Below are 17,484 nucleotides of genomic sequence, written 5' to 3'. Positions count from 1 at the left end.
TTTTTGGATGCTGGGCAACCTTTTTACATGAAAGTGACTTGTGTCAGTCTCTGCTTAGGGCTGCATCAATAGGAAACAAACCATAGAGATAGAATTGGAACTAATTTATTGGATCAAGTTTCAAAGAGCTAGGACACACCGTGTTTGATTTAGAGTTCCAACAACATGTATCCCTATAGGAGAAAACAGAGTGAAACCTAAATATTAAAACTGTTACTGCCAATGAACGGTTTAACCTAGAAGAACGAAATTTGGTGATCCAAGTGGGATTGGGGTACTGATCATTACCTGTAAGTGTCATCAAGATTGGGTGAAAAAATGTGTGCTGAGATTTCAGGAATCTCGTAGTTTTTTGGAAGCTAGACAAACCCTTTCCATGAAAGTGATTTGCACCAGTCTCTGCTTAGGCCTCATCAATAGGAAACAAACCATAGAGATAGAACTTGGAACTACTTTATTGTGTCAAGTTTCAAAGAGCTAGCACAAACCGTGTTTGATTTAGAGTTCCAACTACATGTATCCATATAGGAGAAAACAGAGTGAAACCTAAAAATTAAAACAGTTACTGCCAAAGAAATGTTTAAACTACAAGAAAAAAATGTGGTGAGCCAAGTGGGATTGGGGTACTGATCATTACCTGAAAGTGTCATCAAGATTGGGTGAAAAAATGTGTGCTGATATTTCAGGAAATTCGGAGTTTTTTGGAAGCTAGGCAAACCCTTTCAATGAAAGTGATTTGCACCAGTCTCTGCTTAGGGCTACATCAATAGGAAACAAACCATAGAGATACAAATTGGAACTACTTTATTGTGTCAAGTTTCAAAGAGCTAGCACAACCCATGTTTGATTTAGAGTTCCAAGTACATGTATCCATGCAGGAGAAAACAGAGTGAAACCTAAAAATTTAAACTGTTACTGCCAACTAACGGTTTAACCTCGAAGAATGAATTTTGGTGAGCTAAGTGGGATTGGGGTACTGATCATTACCTGAAAGTGTCATCAAGATTGGGTGAAAAAATGTGTGCTGAGCTTTCAGGAAACTCGTAGTTTTTTGGAATATTGGCAACCCCTTTCCATGAAAGTGATTTGTGCCATTCTCGGCTTAGGCCTCTTCAATAGGAAACAAACCATAGAGATAGAAATTGGAACTACTTTATGGTGTCAAGTTTCAAAGAGCTATCACAAACCGTGTTTGATTTAGAGTTCCAACTACATGTATCCATATAGGAGAAAACAGAGTGATACCTAAAAATTTAAACTGTTACTGCCAACGAACGGTTTAACCTAGAAGAACGAAATTTGGTGAGCCAATTTGGATTGGGGTACTGATCATTACCTGAAAGTGTCATCAAGATTGGGTGAAAAAATGAGTGCTGAGATTTCAGGAAACTCGTAGTTTTTTGGAAGTTTGGAACCCCATTCCATGAAAGTGATTTGCGCCAGTCTCTGCTTAGGCCTCATCAATAGGAAACAAACCATAGAGATAGAACTTGGAACTACTTTATTGTATCAAGTTTCAAAGACCTAGCTCAAACCGTGTGTGATTTAGAGTTCCAACAAAATGTATCCCTGTAGGAGAAAAAAGAGTGAAACCTAAAAATTAAAACTGTTACTGCCAACGAACGGTTTAACCTAGAAGAAGGAAATTTGGTGAGCCAAGTGGGATTGGGGTACTGATCATTACATGAAAGTGTCATCAGTATTGGTTGAAAAAATGTGTGCTGAGATTTCAGGAAACGCATAGTTTTTTGGTAGCTAGGCAAACCCTTTCCATGAAACTGTTTTGCACCAGTCTCTGCTTAGGGCCACATCAATTGGAAACAAACCATAGAGATAGAACTTGGAAGTATTTTATTGTGTCAAGTTTCAAAGAGCTAGCACAAACCGTGTTTGATTTAGAGTTCCAACTACATGTATCCATATAGGAGAAAACAGAGTGAAACCTAAAAATTAAAACTGTTACTGCCAACTAACGGTTTAACCTAGAAGAATGAAATTTGATGAGCCAAGTGGGACTGGGGTACTGATCATTACCTGAAAGTGTCATCAAGATTGGGTGAAAGAATGTGTGCTGAGATTTCAGGAAACTCGTAGTTTTTTGGAAGCTGGGCAACCACTTTCCATGAAAGTGATTTGCGCCAGTCTCTGCTTAGGCCTCATCAATAGAAAACAAACCACAGAGATAGAACTTGGAACTACTTTATTGTGTCAAGTTTCAAAGAGCTAGCACAAACCGTGTTTGATTTAGAGTTCCAACTACATGTATCCATATAGGAGAAAACAGAGTGAAACCTAAAAATTAAAACAGTTACTGCCAAAGAAATGTTTAAACTACAAGAAAAAAATGTGGTGAGCCAAGTGGGATTGGGGTACTGATCATTACCTTAAAGTGTGATCAAGATTGGGTGAAAAAATGTGTGCTGATATTTCAGGAAATTCGGAGTTTTTTGGAAGCTAGGCAAACCCTTTCAATGAAAGTGATTTGCACCAGTCTCTGCTTAGGGCTACATCAATAGGAAACAAACCATAGAGATACAAATTGGAACTACTTTATTGTGTCAAGTTTCAAAGAGCTAGCACAACCCATGTTTGATTTAGAGTTCCAAGTACATGTATCCATGCAGGAGAAAACAGAGTGAAACCTAAAAATTTAAACTGTTACTGCCAACTAATGGTTTAACCTAGAAGAATGAAATTTGATGAGCCAAGTGGGACTGGGGTACTGATCATTACCTGAAAGTGTCATCAAGATTGGGTGAAAGAATGTGTGCTGAGATTTCAGGAAACTCGTAGTTTTTTGGAAGCTGGGCAACCACTTTCCATGAAAGTGATTTGCGCCAGTCTCTGCTTAGGCCTCATCAATAGGAAACAAACCATAGAGATAGAACTTGGAACTACTTTATTGTATCAAGTTTCAAAGACCTAGCTCAAACCGTGTGTGATTTAGAGTTCCAACAAAATGTATCCCTGTAGGAGAAAAAAGAGTGAAACCTAAAAATTAAAACTGTTACTGCCAACGAACGGTTTAACCTAGAAGAAGGAAATTTGGTGAGCCAAGTGGGATTGGGGTACTGATCATTACATGAAAGTGTCATCAGTATTGGTTGAAAAAATGTGTGCTGAGATTTCAGGAAACGCATAGTTTTTTGGTAGCTAGGCAAACCCTTTCCATGAAACTGTTTTGCACCAGTCTCTGCTTAGGGCCACATCAATTGGAAACAAACCATAGAGATAGAACTTGGAAGTATTTTATTGTGTCAAGTTTCAAAGAGCTAGCACAAACCGTGTTTGATTTAGAGTTCCAACTACATGTATCCATATAGGAGAAAACAGAGTGAAACCTAAAAATTAAAACTGTTACTGCCAACTAACGGTTTAACCTAGAAGAATGAAATTTGATGAGTCAAGTGGGACTGGGGTACTGATCATTACCTGAAAGTGTCATCAAGATTGGGTGAAAGAATGTGTGCTGAGATTTCAGGAAACTCGTAGTTTTTTGGAAGCTGGGCAACCACTTTCCATGAAAGTGATTTGCGCCAGTCTCTGCTTAGGCCTCATCAATAGAAAACAAATCACAGAGATAGAACTTGGAACTACTTTATTGTGTCAAGTTTCAAAGAGCTAGCACAAACCGTGTTTGATTTAGAGTTCCAACTACATGTATCCATATAGGAGAAAACAGAGTGAAACCTAAAAATTAAAACAGTTACTGCCAAAGAAATGTTTAAACTACAAGAAAAAAATGTGGTGAGCCAAGTGGGATTGGGGTACTGATCATTACCTTAAAGTGTGATCAAGATTGGGTGAAAAAATGTGTGCTGATATTTCAGGAAATTCGGAGTTTTTTGGAAGCTAGGCAAACCCTTTCAATGAAAGTGATTTGCACCAGTCTCTGCTTAGGGCTACATCAATAGGAAACAAACCATAGAGATACAAATTGGAACTACTTTATTGTGTCAAGTTTCAAAGAGCTAGCACAACCCATGTTTGATTTAGAGTTCCAAGTACATGTATCCATGCAGGAGAAAACAGAGTGAAACCTAAAAATTTAAACTGTTACTGCCAACTAACGGTTTAACCTCGAAGAATGAATTTTGGTGAGCTAAGTGGGATTGGGGTACTGATCATTACCTGAAAGTGTCATCAAGATTGGGTGAAAAAATGTGTGCTGAGCTTTCAGGAAACTCGTAGTTTTTTGGAATATTGGCAACCCCTTTCCATGAAAGTGATTTGTGCCATTCTCGGCTTAGGCCTCTTCAATAGGAAACAAACCATAGAGATAGAAATTGGAACTACTTTATGGTGTCAAGTTTCAAAGAGCTATCACAAACCGTGTTTGATTTAGAGTTCCAACTACATGTATCCATATAGGAGAAAACAGAGTGATACCTAAAAATTTAAACTGTTACTGCCAACGAACGGTTTAACCTAGAAGAACGAAATTTGGTGAGCCAATTTGGATTGGGGTACTGATCATTACCTGAAAGTGTCATCAAGATTGGGTGAAAAAATGAGTGCTGAGATTTCAGGAAACTCGTAGTTTTTTGGAAGTTTGGAACCCCATTCCATGAAAGTGATTTGCGCCAGTCTCTGCTTAGGCCTCATCAATAGGAAACAAACCATAGAGATAGAACTTGGAACTACTTTATTGTATCAAGTTTCAAAGACCTAGCTCAAACCGTGTGTGATTTAGAGTTCCAACAAAATGTATCCCTGTAGGAGAAAAAAGAGTGAAACCTAAAAATTAAAACTGTTACTGCCAACGAACGGTTTAACCTAGAAGAAGGAAATTTGGTGAGCCAAGTGGGATTGGGGTACTGATCATTACATGAAAGTGTCATCAGTATTGGTTGAAAAAATGTGTGCTGAGATTTCAGGAAACGCATAGTTTTTTGGTAGCTAGGCAAACCCTTTCCATGAAACTGTTTTGCACCAGTCTCTGCTTAGGGCCACTTCAATTGGAAACAAACCATAGAGATAGAACTTGGAAGTATTTTATTGTGTCAAGTTTCAAAGAGCTAGCACAAACCGTGTTTGATTTAGAGTTCCAACTACATGTATCCCTGTAGGAGAAAACAGAGTGAAACCTAAAAATTAAAACTGTTACTGCCAGCTAACGGTTTAACCTAGAAGAATGAAATTTGATGAGCCAAGTGGGACTGGGGTACTGATCATTACCTGAAAGTGTCATCAAGATTGGGTGAAAGAATGTGTGCTGAGATTTCAGGAAACTCGTAGTTTTTTGGAAGCTGGGCAACCACTTTCCATGAAAGTGATTTGCGCCAGTCTCTGCTTATTCCTCATCAATAGAAAACAAACCATAGAGATAGAACGTGGAACCACTTTATTGTGTCAATTTTCAAAGAGCTAGCACAAACCGTGTTTGATTTAGAGTTCCAAATACATGTATCCATATAGGAGAAAAGAGAGTGAAACCTAAAATTAAAACTGTTACTGCCAACGAACGGATTAACCTAGGAGAACGAAATTTGGTGAGCCAAGTGGGATTGGGGTACTGATCATTACCTGAAAGTGTCACCAAGATTGGGTGAAAAAATGTGTCCTAAGATTTCAGGAAACTCGTAGTTTTTTGGAAGCTTAGAACCCCATTCCATGAAAGTGATTTGCGCCAGTCTCTGCTTAGGCCTCATCAATAGGAATCAAACCATAGAGATGGAACTTGGAACTACTTTATTGTGTCAAGTTTCAAAGAGCTAGCACAAACCGTGTTTGATTTAGAGTTCCAACTACATGTATCCATATAGGAGAAAACAGAGTGAAACCTAAAAATTAAAACTGTTACTGCCAACGAACGGTTTAACCTAGAAGAACGAAATTTGGTGAGCCAAGTGGGATAGGGGTACTGATCATTACCTGAAAGTGTCATCAAGATTGGGTGAAAAAATGTGTGCTGAGATTTCAGGAAACTCGTAGTTTTTTGGAAGATTGGCAACCCCTTTATATGAAAGTGATTTGCGCCAGTCTGTGCTTAGGCCTCATCAATAGGAAACAAACCATAGAGATAGAACTTGGAACTACTTTATTGTGTCAAGTTTCAAAGAGCTAGCACAAACCGTGTTTGATTTAGAGTTCCAACTACATGTATCCATATAGGAGAAAACAGAGTGAAACCTAAAAATTAAAACAGTTACTGCCAAAGAAATGTTTAAACCACAAGAAAAAAATGTGGTGAGCCAAGTGGGATTGGGGTACTGATCATTACCTGAAAGTGTCATCAAGATTGGGTGAAAAAATGTGTGCTGATATTTCAGGAAATTCGTAGTTTTTTGGAAGCTAGGAAAACCCTTTCAATGAAAGTGATTTGCACCAGTCTCTGCTTAGGGCTACATCAATAGGAAACAAACCATAGAGATGCAACTTGGAACTAATTTATTGTGTCAAGTTTCAAAGAGCTAGCACAAACCATGTTTGATTTAGAGTTCCAAGTACAAGTATCCATGCAGGAAAAAACAGAGTGAAACCTAAAAATTAAAACTGTTACTGCCAACTAACGGTTTAACCTAGAAGAATGAATTTTGGTGAGCCAAGAGGGATTGGGGTACTGATCATTACCTGAAAGTGTCATCAAGATTGGGTGAAAAAATGTGTGCTGAGATTTCAGGAAACTCGTAGTTTTTTGGAATATTGGCAACCCCTTTCCATGAAAGTGATTTGTGCCATTCTCGGCTTAGGCCTCTTCAATAGGAAACAAACCATAGAGATAGAACTTGGAACTACTTTATGGTGTCAAGTTTCAAAGAGCTATCACAAACCGTGTTTGATTTAGAGTTCCAACTACATGTATCCATATAGGAGAAAACAGAGTGAAACCTAAAAATTAAAACTGTTACTGCCAACGAACGGTTTAACCTAGAAGAACAAAATTTGTTGAGCCAATTGGGATTGGGGTACTGATCATTACCTGAAAGTGTCATCAATATTGGTTGAAAAAATGTGTGCTGAGATTTCAGGAAACACATAGTTTTTTGGTAGCTAGGCAAACCCTTTCCATGAAACTGTTTTGCACCAGTCTCTGCTTAGGGCTACATCAATCGGAAACAAACCATAGAGAAAGAACTAGGAACTATTTTATTGTGTCAAGTTTCAAAGAGCTAGCACAAACCGTGTTTGATTTAGAGTTGCAACTACATGTATCCCTGTAGGAGAAAACAGAGTGCAACCTAAAAATTAAAACTGTTACTGCCAACGAATGGTTTAACCTAGAAGAATGAAATTTGGTGAGCCAAGTGGGACTGGGGTACTGATCATTACCTGAAAGTGTCATCAAGATTGGGTGAAAGAATGTGTGCTAAGATTTCAGGAAACTCGTAGTTTTATGGAAGCTGGGCAACCACTTTCCATGAAAGTGATTTGCGCCAGTCTCTGCTTAGGCCTCATCAATAGGAAACAAACCATAGAGATAGAACTTGGAACCACTTTATTGTGTCAAGTTTCAAAGAGCTAGCACAAACCGTGTTTGATTTAGAGTTCCAAATACATGTATCCCTATAGGAGAAAAGAGAGTGAAACCTAAAAATTAAAACTGTTACTGCCAACGAACGGATTAACCTAGAAGAACGAAATTTGGTGAGCCATATGGGATTGGGGTACTGATCATTACCTGAAAGTGTCATCAAGATTGGTTGAAAAAATGTGTCCTGAGATTTCAGGAAACTCGTAGTTTTTTGGAAGCTTGGAACCCCATTCCATGAAAGTGATTTGCGCCAGTCTCTGCTTAGGCCTCTTCAATAAGAAACAAACCATAGAGATAGAACTTGGAAGTACTTTATTGTGTCAAGTTTCAAAGAGCTAGCACAAACCGTGTTTGATTTAGAGTTCCAACTACATGTATCCCTGTAGGAGAAAACAGAGTGAAACCTAAAAATTAAACCTGTTACTGCCAACGAACGGTTTAACCTAGAAGAACGAATTTTGGTGAGCCAAGTGGGATAGGGGTACTGATCATTACCTGAAAGTGTCATCAAGATTGGGTGAAAAAATGTGTGCTGAGATTTCAGGAAACTCGTAGTTTTTTGGAAGCTTGGCAACCCCATTCCAGTAAAGGGATTTGCGCCAGTCTCTGCTTAGGCCTCATCAATAGGAAACAAACCATAGAGATAGAAGTTGGAACTACTTTATCGTGTCAAGTTTCAAAGAGCTAGCAGAAACCGTGTTTGATATAGAGTTACAACTACATGTATCCCTGTAGGAGAAAACAGAGTGAAACCTAAAAATTTAAACAGTTACAGCCAACGAACGGTTTAACCTAGAAGAATGAAATTTGGTGAGCCAAGAGGGATTGGGGTACTGATCATTACCTGAAAGTGTCATCAAGATGGGGTGAAAAAATGTGTGCTGAGCTTTCAGGAAACTCGTAGTTTTTTGGAATATTGGCAACCCATTTCCATGAATGTGATTTGTGCCATTCTCTGCTTAGGCCTCATCAATAGGAAACAAACCATAGAGATAGAACTTGGAACTATTATATTGTGTCAAGTTTCAAAGAGCTAGCACAAACCATGTTTGATTTAGAGTTCCAACTACATGTATCGCTATAGGAGAAAAGAGAGTGAAACCTAAAAATTTAAACTGTTACTGCCAACGAACGGTTTAACCTAGAAGAACGAAATTTGGTGAGCCAAGTGGGATTGGTGTACTGATCATTACCTGAAAGTGTCATCAAGATTGGGTGAAAAAATGTGTGCTGAGATTTCAGGAAACCCATAGTTTTTTTAAGCTTGCCAACCCCTTTCCATGAAAGTGATTTGCGCCAGTCTCTGCTTAGGGCTACATCAATAGGAAACAAAGCATAGAGATAGAACTTGGAACTACTTTATTGTGTCAAGTTTCAAAGAGCTAGCACAAACCGTGTTTGATTTAGAGTTCCAACTACATGTATCCATACAGGAGAAAACAGAGTGAAACCTAAAAATTAAAACTGTTACTGCCAACTAAGGGTTTAACCTAGAAGAAGGAAATTTGGTGATCCAAGGGGGAATGGGGTACTGATCATTATCTGAAAGTGTCATCAAGATTGGGTTAAAAAATATGTGCTGAGATTTCAGGAAACTCGTAGTTTTTTGGATGCTTGGAAACCCTTTCCATGAAAGTGATTTGCGCCAGTCTCTGCTTAGGCCTCATCAATAGGAAACAAACCATAGAGATAGAACTTGGAACTACTTTATTGTGTCAAGTTTCAAAGAGCTAGAACAAACCGTGCTTGATTTAGAGTTCCAACTACATGTATCCCTATAGGAGGAAACAGAGTGAAACCTAAAAATTAAAACTCTTACTGCCAAGGAACGGTTTAACAAAGAAGAAGGAAATTTGGTGAGCCAAGTGGGATTGGGGTACTGATCATTACCTGAAAGTGTCATCAAGATTGGGTGAAAAAGTGTGTGCTGAGCTTTCAGGAAACTCGTAGTTTTTGGGAAGCTAGGCAAACCCTTTCCATGAAAGTGATTTGCACCAGTCTTTGCTTACGGCTACATCAATAGGAATCAAACCATAGAGACAGACCATGGAACTACTTTATTGTCTCAAGTTTCAAAGACCTAGCACAAACCGTGTTTGATTTAGAGTTCCAACTACATGTATCCCTATAGGAGAAAACAGACTGAAACCTAAAAGTTAAAACTGTTATTGCCAACGAACGGTTTAACCTAGAAGAACGATATTTGGTGAGCCAAGTGGGATTGGGGTACTGATCATTACCTGAAAGTTTCAACAAGATTGGGTTAAAAAAAGTGTGCTGAGATTTTAGGAAACTCGTAGTTTTTTGGAAGCTTGGAACCCCATTCCATGAAAGTGATTTGCGCCAGTCTCTGCTTAGGCCTCATCAATAGGAAACAAACCATAGAGTTAGAACTTGGAACTACATTATTGTGTCAAGTTTCAAAGAGCTAGCACGAATTGTGTTTGATTTAGAGTTCCAACTACATGTATCCCTGTAGGAGAAAACAGAGTGAAACCTAAAAATTAAACCTGTTACTGCCAAGGAACGGTTTAACCTAGAATAACGAAATTTGGTGAGCCAAGTGGGACTGGGGTACTGATCATTACCTGAAAGTGTCATCAAGATTGTGTGAAAAAATGTGTGCTGAGATTTCAGGAAACTCGTAGTTTTTTGATGCTGGGCAACCCCTTTCCATGAAAGTGATTTGTGTCAGTCTCTGCTTAGGGCTACATGAATAGGAAACAAACCATAGAGATAGAACTTGGAAATGCTTTATTGTGTCAAGTTTCAAAGAGCTAGCACAAACCGTGTTTGATTTAGAGTTCCAACTACATGTATCCATACAGGAGAAAACGGAGTGAAACCTAAAAATTAAAACTGTTACTGCCAACGAACGGATTAACCTAGAAGAACGAAATTTGGTGAGCCAAGTGGGATTGGTGTACTGATCATTACCTGAAAGTGTCATCAAGATTGGGTGAAAAAATGTGTCCTGAGATTTCAGGAAACTCGTAGTTTTTTGGAAGCTTGGAACCCCATTCCATGAAAGTGATTTGCGCCAGTCTCTGCTTAGGCCTCATCAATAGGAATCAAACCATAGAGATGGAACTTGGAACTACTTTATTGTGTCAAGTTTCAAAGAGCTAGCACAAACCGTGTTTGATTTAGAGTTCCAACTACATGTATCCATATAGGAGAAAACAGAGTGAAACCTAAAAATTAAAACTGTTACTGCCAACGAACGGTTTAACCTAGAAGAACGAAATTTGGTGAGCCAAGTGGGATAGGGGTACTGATCATTACCTAAAAGTGTCATCAAGATTGGGTGAAAAAATGTGTGCTGAGATTTCAGGAAACTCGTAGTTTTTTGGAAGATTGGCAACCCCTTTATATGAAAGTGATTTGTGCCAGTCTGTGCTTAGGCCTCATCAATAGGAAACAAACCATAGAGATAGAACTTGGAACTACTTTATTGTGTCAAATTTCAAAGAGCTAGCACAAACCGTGTTTGATTTAGAGTTCCAACTACATGTATCCATATAGGAGAAAACAGAGTGAAACCTAAAATTTGAAACTGTTACTGCCAACGAAAGTTTAACCTAGAAGAACGAAATTTGGTGAGCCAAGTGGGATTGGGGTACTGATCATTACCTGAAAGTGTCATCAAGATTGGGTGAAAAAATGTGTGCTGAGATTTCAGGAAACTCGTAGTTTTTTGGAAGCTGGGCAACCACTTTCCATGAAAGTGATTTGCGCCAGTCTCTGCTTAGGCCTCATCAATAGGAAACAAACCATAGAGATAGAACTTGGAACTACTTTATTGTGTGAAGTTTCAAAGAGCTAGCACAAACCTTGTTTGATTTAGAGTTCCAACTACATGTATCCATATAGGAGAAAACAGAGTGAAACCTACAAATTAAAACAGTTACTGCCAAAGAAATGTTTAAACTACAAGAAAAAAATGTGGTGAGCCAAGTGGGATTGGGGTACTGATCATTACCTGAAAGTGTCATCAAGATTGGGTGAAAAAATGTGTGCTGATATTTCAGGAAATTCGTAGTTTTTTGGAAGCTAGGCAAACCCTTTCAATGAAAGTGATTTGCACCAGTCTCTGCTTAGGGCTCCATCAATAGGAAACAAAGCATAGAGATGCAACATGGAACTACTTTATTGTGTCAAGTTTCAAAGAGCTAGCACAAACCATGTTTGATTTAGAGTTCCAAGTACATGTATCCATGCAGGAAAAAACAGAGTGAAACCTAAAAATTAAAACTGTTACTGCCAACTAACGGTTTAACCTAGAAGAATGAATTTTGGTGAGCCAAGTGGGATTGGTGTACTGATCATTACCTGAAAGTGTCATCAAGATTGGGTGAAAAAATGTGTGCTGAGCTTTCAGGAAACTCATAGTTTTTTGGAATATTGGCAACCCCTTTCCATGAAAGTGATTTGTGCCATTCTCGGCTTAGGCCTCTTCAATAGGAAACAAACCATAGAGATAGAACTTGGAACTACTTTATGGTGTCAAGTTTCAAAGAGCTATCACAAACCGTGTTTGATTTAGAGTTCCAACTACATGTATCCATATAGGAGAAAACAGAGTGATACCTAAAAATTTAAACTGTTACTGCCAACGAACGGTTTAACCTAGAAGAACAAAATTTGGTGAGCCAATTGGGATTGGGGTACTGATCATTACCTGAAAGTGTCATCAATATTGGTTGAAAAAATGTGTGCTGAGATTTCAGGAAACGCATAGTTTTTTGGTAGCTAGGCAAACCCTTTCCATGTAACTGTTTTGAACCAGTCTCTGCTTAGGACTACATCAATCGGAAACAAACCATAGAGAAAGAACTAGGAACTATTTTATTGTGTGAAGTTTCAAAGAGCTAGCACAAACCGTGTTTGATTTAGAGTTCCAACTACATGTATCCCTGTAGGAGAAAACAGAGTGAAACCTAAAAACTAAAACTGTTACTGCCAACTAAGGGTTTAACATAGAAGAATGAAATTTGGTGAGCCAAGTGGGACTGGGTTACTGATCATTACCTGAAAGTGTCATCAAGATTGGGTGAAAGAATGTGTGCTAAGATTTCAGGAAACTCGTAGTTTTTTGGAATCTGGGCAACCACTTTCCATGAAAGTGATTTGCGCCAGTCTCTGCTTAGGCCTCATCAATAGGAAAGAAACCATAGAGATAGAACTTGGAACCACTTTATTGTGTCAAGTTTCAAAGAGCTAGCACAAACCTTGTTTGATTTAGAGTTCCAAATACTTGTATCCCTATAGGAGAAAAGAGAGTGAAACCTAAAAATTAAAACTGTTACTGCCAACGAACGGATTAACCTAGAAAAACGAAACTTGGTGAGCCAAGTGGGATTGGGGTACTGATCATTACCTGAAAGTGTCATCAAGATTGGGTGAAAAAATGTGTCCTGAGATTTCAGGAAACTCGTAGTTTTTTGGAAGCTTGGAACCCCATTCCATGAAAGTGATTTGCGCCTGTCTCTGCTTAGGCCTCATCAATAAGAAACAAACCATAGAGATAGAACTTGGAAGTACTTTATTGTGTCAAGTTTCAAAGAGCTAGCACAAACCGTGTTTGATTTAGAGTTCCAACTACATGTATCCCTGTAGGAGAAAACAGAGTGAAACCTAAAAATTAAACCTCTTACTGCCAACGAACGGTTTAACCTAGAAGAACGAATTTTGGTGAGCCAAGTGGGATTGGGGTACTGATCATTACCTGAAAGTGTCATCAAGATTGGGTGAAAAAATGTGTGCTGAGATTTCAGGAAACTCGTAGTTTTTGGGAAGCTAGGCAAACCCTTTCCATGAAAGTGATTTGCACCAGTCACTGCTTAGGGCTACACCAATAGGAAACAAAGCATAGAGATATAACTTGGAACTACTTTACTGTGTCAAGTTTCAAAGAGCTAGCACAAACCGTGTTTGATTTAGAGTTCCAACTACATGTATCCATACAAGAGAAAACAGAGTGAAACCTAAAAATTAAAACTCTTACTGCCAACTAAGGGTTTAACCTAGAAGAACGAAATTTGGTGATCCAAGGGGGAATGGGGTACTGATCATTATCTGAAAGTGTCATCAAGTTTTGGTGAAAAAATGTGTGCTGAGATTTCAGGAAACTCGTAGTTTTTTGGATGCTTGGAACCCCATTACATGAAAGTGATTTGCGCCAGTCTCTGCTTAGGCCTCATCAATAGGAAACAAACCATAGAGATAGAACTTGGAACTACTTTATTGTGTCAAGTTTCAAAGAGCTAGCACAAACCGTGTTTGATTTAGAGTTCAAACTACATATATCCCTGTAGGAGAAATCAGAGTGAAACCTAAAAATTAAAACTGTTACTGCCAATGAATGGTTTAACCTAGAAGAACGAAATTTGGTGAACCAAGTGGGAATAGGGTACTGATGATTACCTGAAAGTGTCATCAAGATTGGCTGAAAAAATGTGTGCTGAGATTTCAGGAAACTCTTAGTTTTTTGGAAGCTTGGCAATCCCATTCCATTAAAGGGATTTGCGCCAGTCTCTGCTTAGGCCTCATCAATAGGAAACAAACCATAGAGATAGAAGTTGGAACTACTTTATTGTGTCAAGTTTCAAAGAGCTAGCAGAAACCGTGTTTGATTTAGAGTTCCAACTACATGTATCCCTGTAGGAGAAAACAGAGTGAAACCTAAAAATTAAAACAGTTACTGCCAACGAATGGTTTAACCTAGAAGAACGAAATTTGGTGAGCCAAGAGGGATTGGGGTACTGATCATTACCTGAAAGTGTCATCAAGATGGGGTGAAAAAATGTGTGCTGAGCTTTCAGGAAACTCGTAGTTTTTTGGAATATTGGCAACCCATTTCCATGAATGTGATTTGTGCCATTCTCTGCTTAGGCCTCATCAATAGGAAACAAACCATAAAGATAGAACTTGGAACTATTATATTGTGTCAAGTTTCAAAGAGCTAGCACAAACCGTGTTTGATTTAGAGTTCCAACTACATGTATCCCTATAGGAGAAAACAGAGTGAAACCTAAAAATTTAAACTGTTACTGCCAACGAACCGTTTAACCTAGAAGAACGAAATTTGGTGAGCCAAGTGGGATTGGTGTACTGATCATTACCTGAAAGTGTCATCAAGATTGTGTGAAAAAATGTGTGCTGAGATTTCAGGAAACCCATAGTTTTTTTAAGCTTGCCAACCCCTTTCCATGAAAGGGATTTGCACCAGTCTCTGCTTAGGGCTACATCAATAGGAAACAAAGCATAGAGATAGAACTAGGAACTACTTTATTGTGTCAAGTTTCAAAGAGCTAGCACAAACCGTGTTTGATTTAGAGTTCCAACTACATGTATCCATACAGGAGAAAACAGAGTGAAACCTAAAAATTAAAACTGTTACTGCCAACTAAGGGTTTAACCTAGAAGAACGAAATTTGGTGATCCAAGGGGGAATGGGATACTGATCATTATCTGAAAGTGTCATCAAGATTGGGTGAAAAAATATGTGCTGAGATTTCAGGAAACTCGTAGTTTTTTGGATGCTTGGAAACCCATTACATGAAAGTGATTTGCGCCAGTCTCTGCTTAGGCCTCATCAATAGGAAACAAACCATAGAGATAGAACTTGGAACTACTTTATTGTGTCAAGTTTCAAAGAGCTAGAACAAACCGTGTTTGATTTAGAGTTCCAACTACATGTATCCCTATAGGAGAAAACAGAGTGAAACCTAAAAATTAAAACTCTTACTGCCAAGGAACGGTTTAACAAGAAGAAGGAAATTTGGTGAGCCAAGTGGGATTGGGGTACTGATCATTACCAGAAAGTGTCATCAAGATTGGGTGAAAAAGTGTGTGCTGAGCTTTCAGGAAACTCATAGTTTTTTGGAAGCTGGGCAACCCATTTTCATGAAAGTGATTTGCGCCAGTCTCTGCTTAGGGCTACATCAATAGGAAAAATCCATAGAGATAGAACTTGGAACTACTTTATTGTGTCAAGTTTCAAAGAGCTAACACAAACCGTGTTTGATTTAGAGTACCAACTACATGTATCCCGATAGGAGAAAACAGAGTGAAACCTAAAATTTAAAACTGTTACTGCCAACGAACGGTTTAACAAAGAAGAATGAAATTTGGTGAGCCAAGTGGGAATGTGGTACTGATCATTACCTGAAATTGTCATCAAGATTGGGTGAAAAAATGTGTGCTGAGATTTCAGGAAACTCGTAGTTTTTGGATGCTGGGCAACCCCTTTCCATGAAAGGGATTTGCACCAGTCTCTGCTTAGGCCTCATCAATAGGAAACAAACCATAGAGATAGAACTTGGAACTACTTTATTGTGTCAAGTTTCAAAGAGCTAGCACAAACCGTGTTTGATTTAGAGTTCCAACTACATGTATCCCTATAGGAGAAAACAGAATGAAACCTAAAAATTAAAACTGTTACTGCCAACTAAGGGTTTAACCTAGAAGAACGAAATTTGGTGAGCCAAGTGGGATTGGGGTACTGATCATTACCTGAAAGTGTCATCAAGATTGGTTAAAAAAATGTGTGCTGAGCTTTCTGGAAACTCGTAGTTTTTTGAAATATTGGCAACCCATTTCCATGAAAGTGATTTGTGCCATTCTCTGCTTAGGCCTCATCAATAGGAAACAAACCATAGAGATAGAACTTGGAACTACTTTATTGTGTCAAGTTTCACAGAGCTAGCACAAACCGTGTTTGATTTAGAGTTCCAACTACATGTATCCCTATAGGAGAAAACAGAGTGAAACCTAAAAATTAAAACTCTTACTGCCAACGAACGGTTTAACAAAGAAGACCGAAATTTGGTGAGCCAAGTGGGATTGGGGTACTGATCATTATCTGAAAGTGTCATCAAGATTGGGTGAAAAACTGTGTGCTGAGATTTCAGGAAACTCGTAGTTTTTTGGAAGCTGGGCAAACCCTTTCCATGAAAGTGATTTGTGTCAGTCTCTGCTTAGGGCTACATCAATAGGAATCAAACCATAGAGATAGAACATGGAACTACTTTATTGTGTCAAGTTTCAAAGAGCTAGCACAAACCGTGTTTGATTTAGAGTTCCAAATACATGTATCCCTATAGGAGAAAACAGAGTGAAACCTAAAAATTAAAACTGTTACTGCCAACGAACGTATTAACCTAGAAGAATGATATTTGGTGAGCCAAGTGGGATTGGGGTACTGATAATTACCTGAAAGTGTCAACAAGATTGGGTTAAAAAAAGTGTGTTGAGATTTCAGGAAACTCGTAGTTTCTTGGAAGCTTGGAACCCCATTCCATGAAATTGATTTGCGCCAGTCTCTGCTTAGGCCTCATCAATAGGAAACAAACCATAGAGATAGAACTTGGAACTACTTTATTGTGTCAAGTTTCACAGAGCTAGCACAAACCGTGTTTGATTTAGAGTTCCAAATACATGTATCCCGATAGGAGAAAACAGAGTGAAACCTAAAATTTAAAACTGTTACTGCCAACGAACGGTTTAACCTAGAAGAATGAAATTTGGTGAGCCAAGTGGGAATGTGGTACTGATCATTACCTGAAAGTGTCATCAAGATTGGGTGAAAAAATGTGTGCTGAGATTTCAGGAAACTCGTAGTTTTTGGATGCTGGGCAACCCCTTTCCATGAAAGTGATTTGTGCCAGTCTCTGCTTAGGCCTCATCAATAGGAAACAAACCATAGAGATAGAACTTGGAACTATTTTGTTGTGTCAAGTTTCAAAGAGCTAGCACAAACCTTGTTTGATTTAGAGTTCCAACTACATGTATCCCTATAGGAGAAAACAGAGTGAAACCTAAAAATTAAAACTGTTTCTGCCAACTAAGGGTTTAACCTAGAAGAATGAAATTTGGTGAGCCAAGTGGGATTGGGGTACTGATCATTACCTGAAAGTGTCATCAAGATTGGGTGAAAAAATGTGTGCTGAGCTTTCAGGAAACTCGTAGTTTTTTGGAATATTGGCAACCCATTTCCATGAAAGTGA

The sequence above is a fragment of the Spermophilus citellus genome (assembly GCF_964194105.1).
Source record: "Spermophilus citellus genome assembly, chromosome: 12".
NCBI classification, from domain to species: Eukaryota; Metazoa; Chordata; class Mammalia; order Rodentia; family Sciuridae; genus Spermophilus; species Spermophilus citellus.
Note: the sequence above shows the minus strand (reverse complement) of the source record.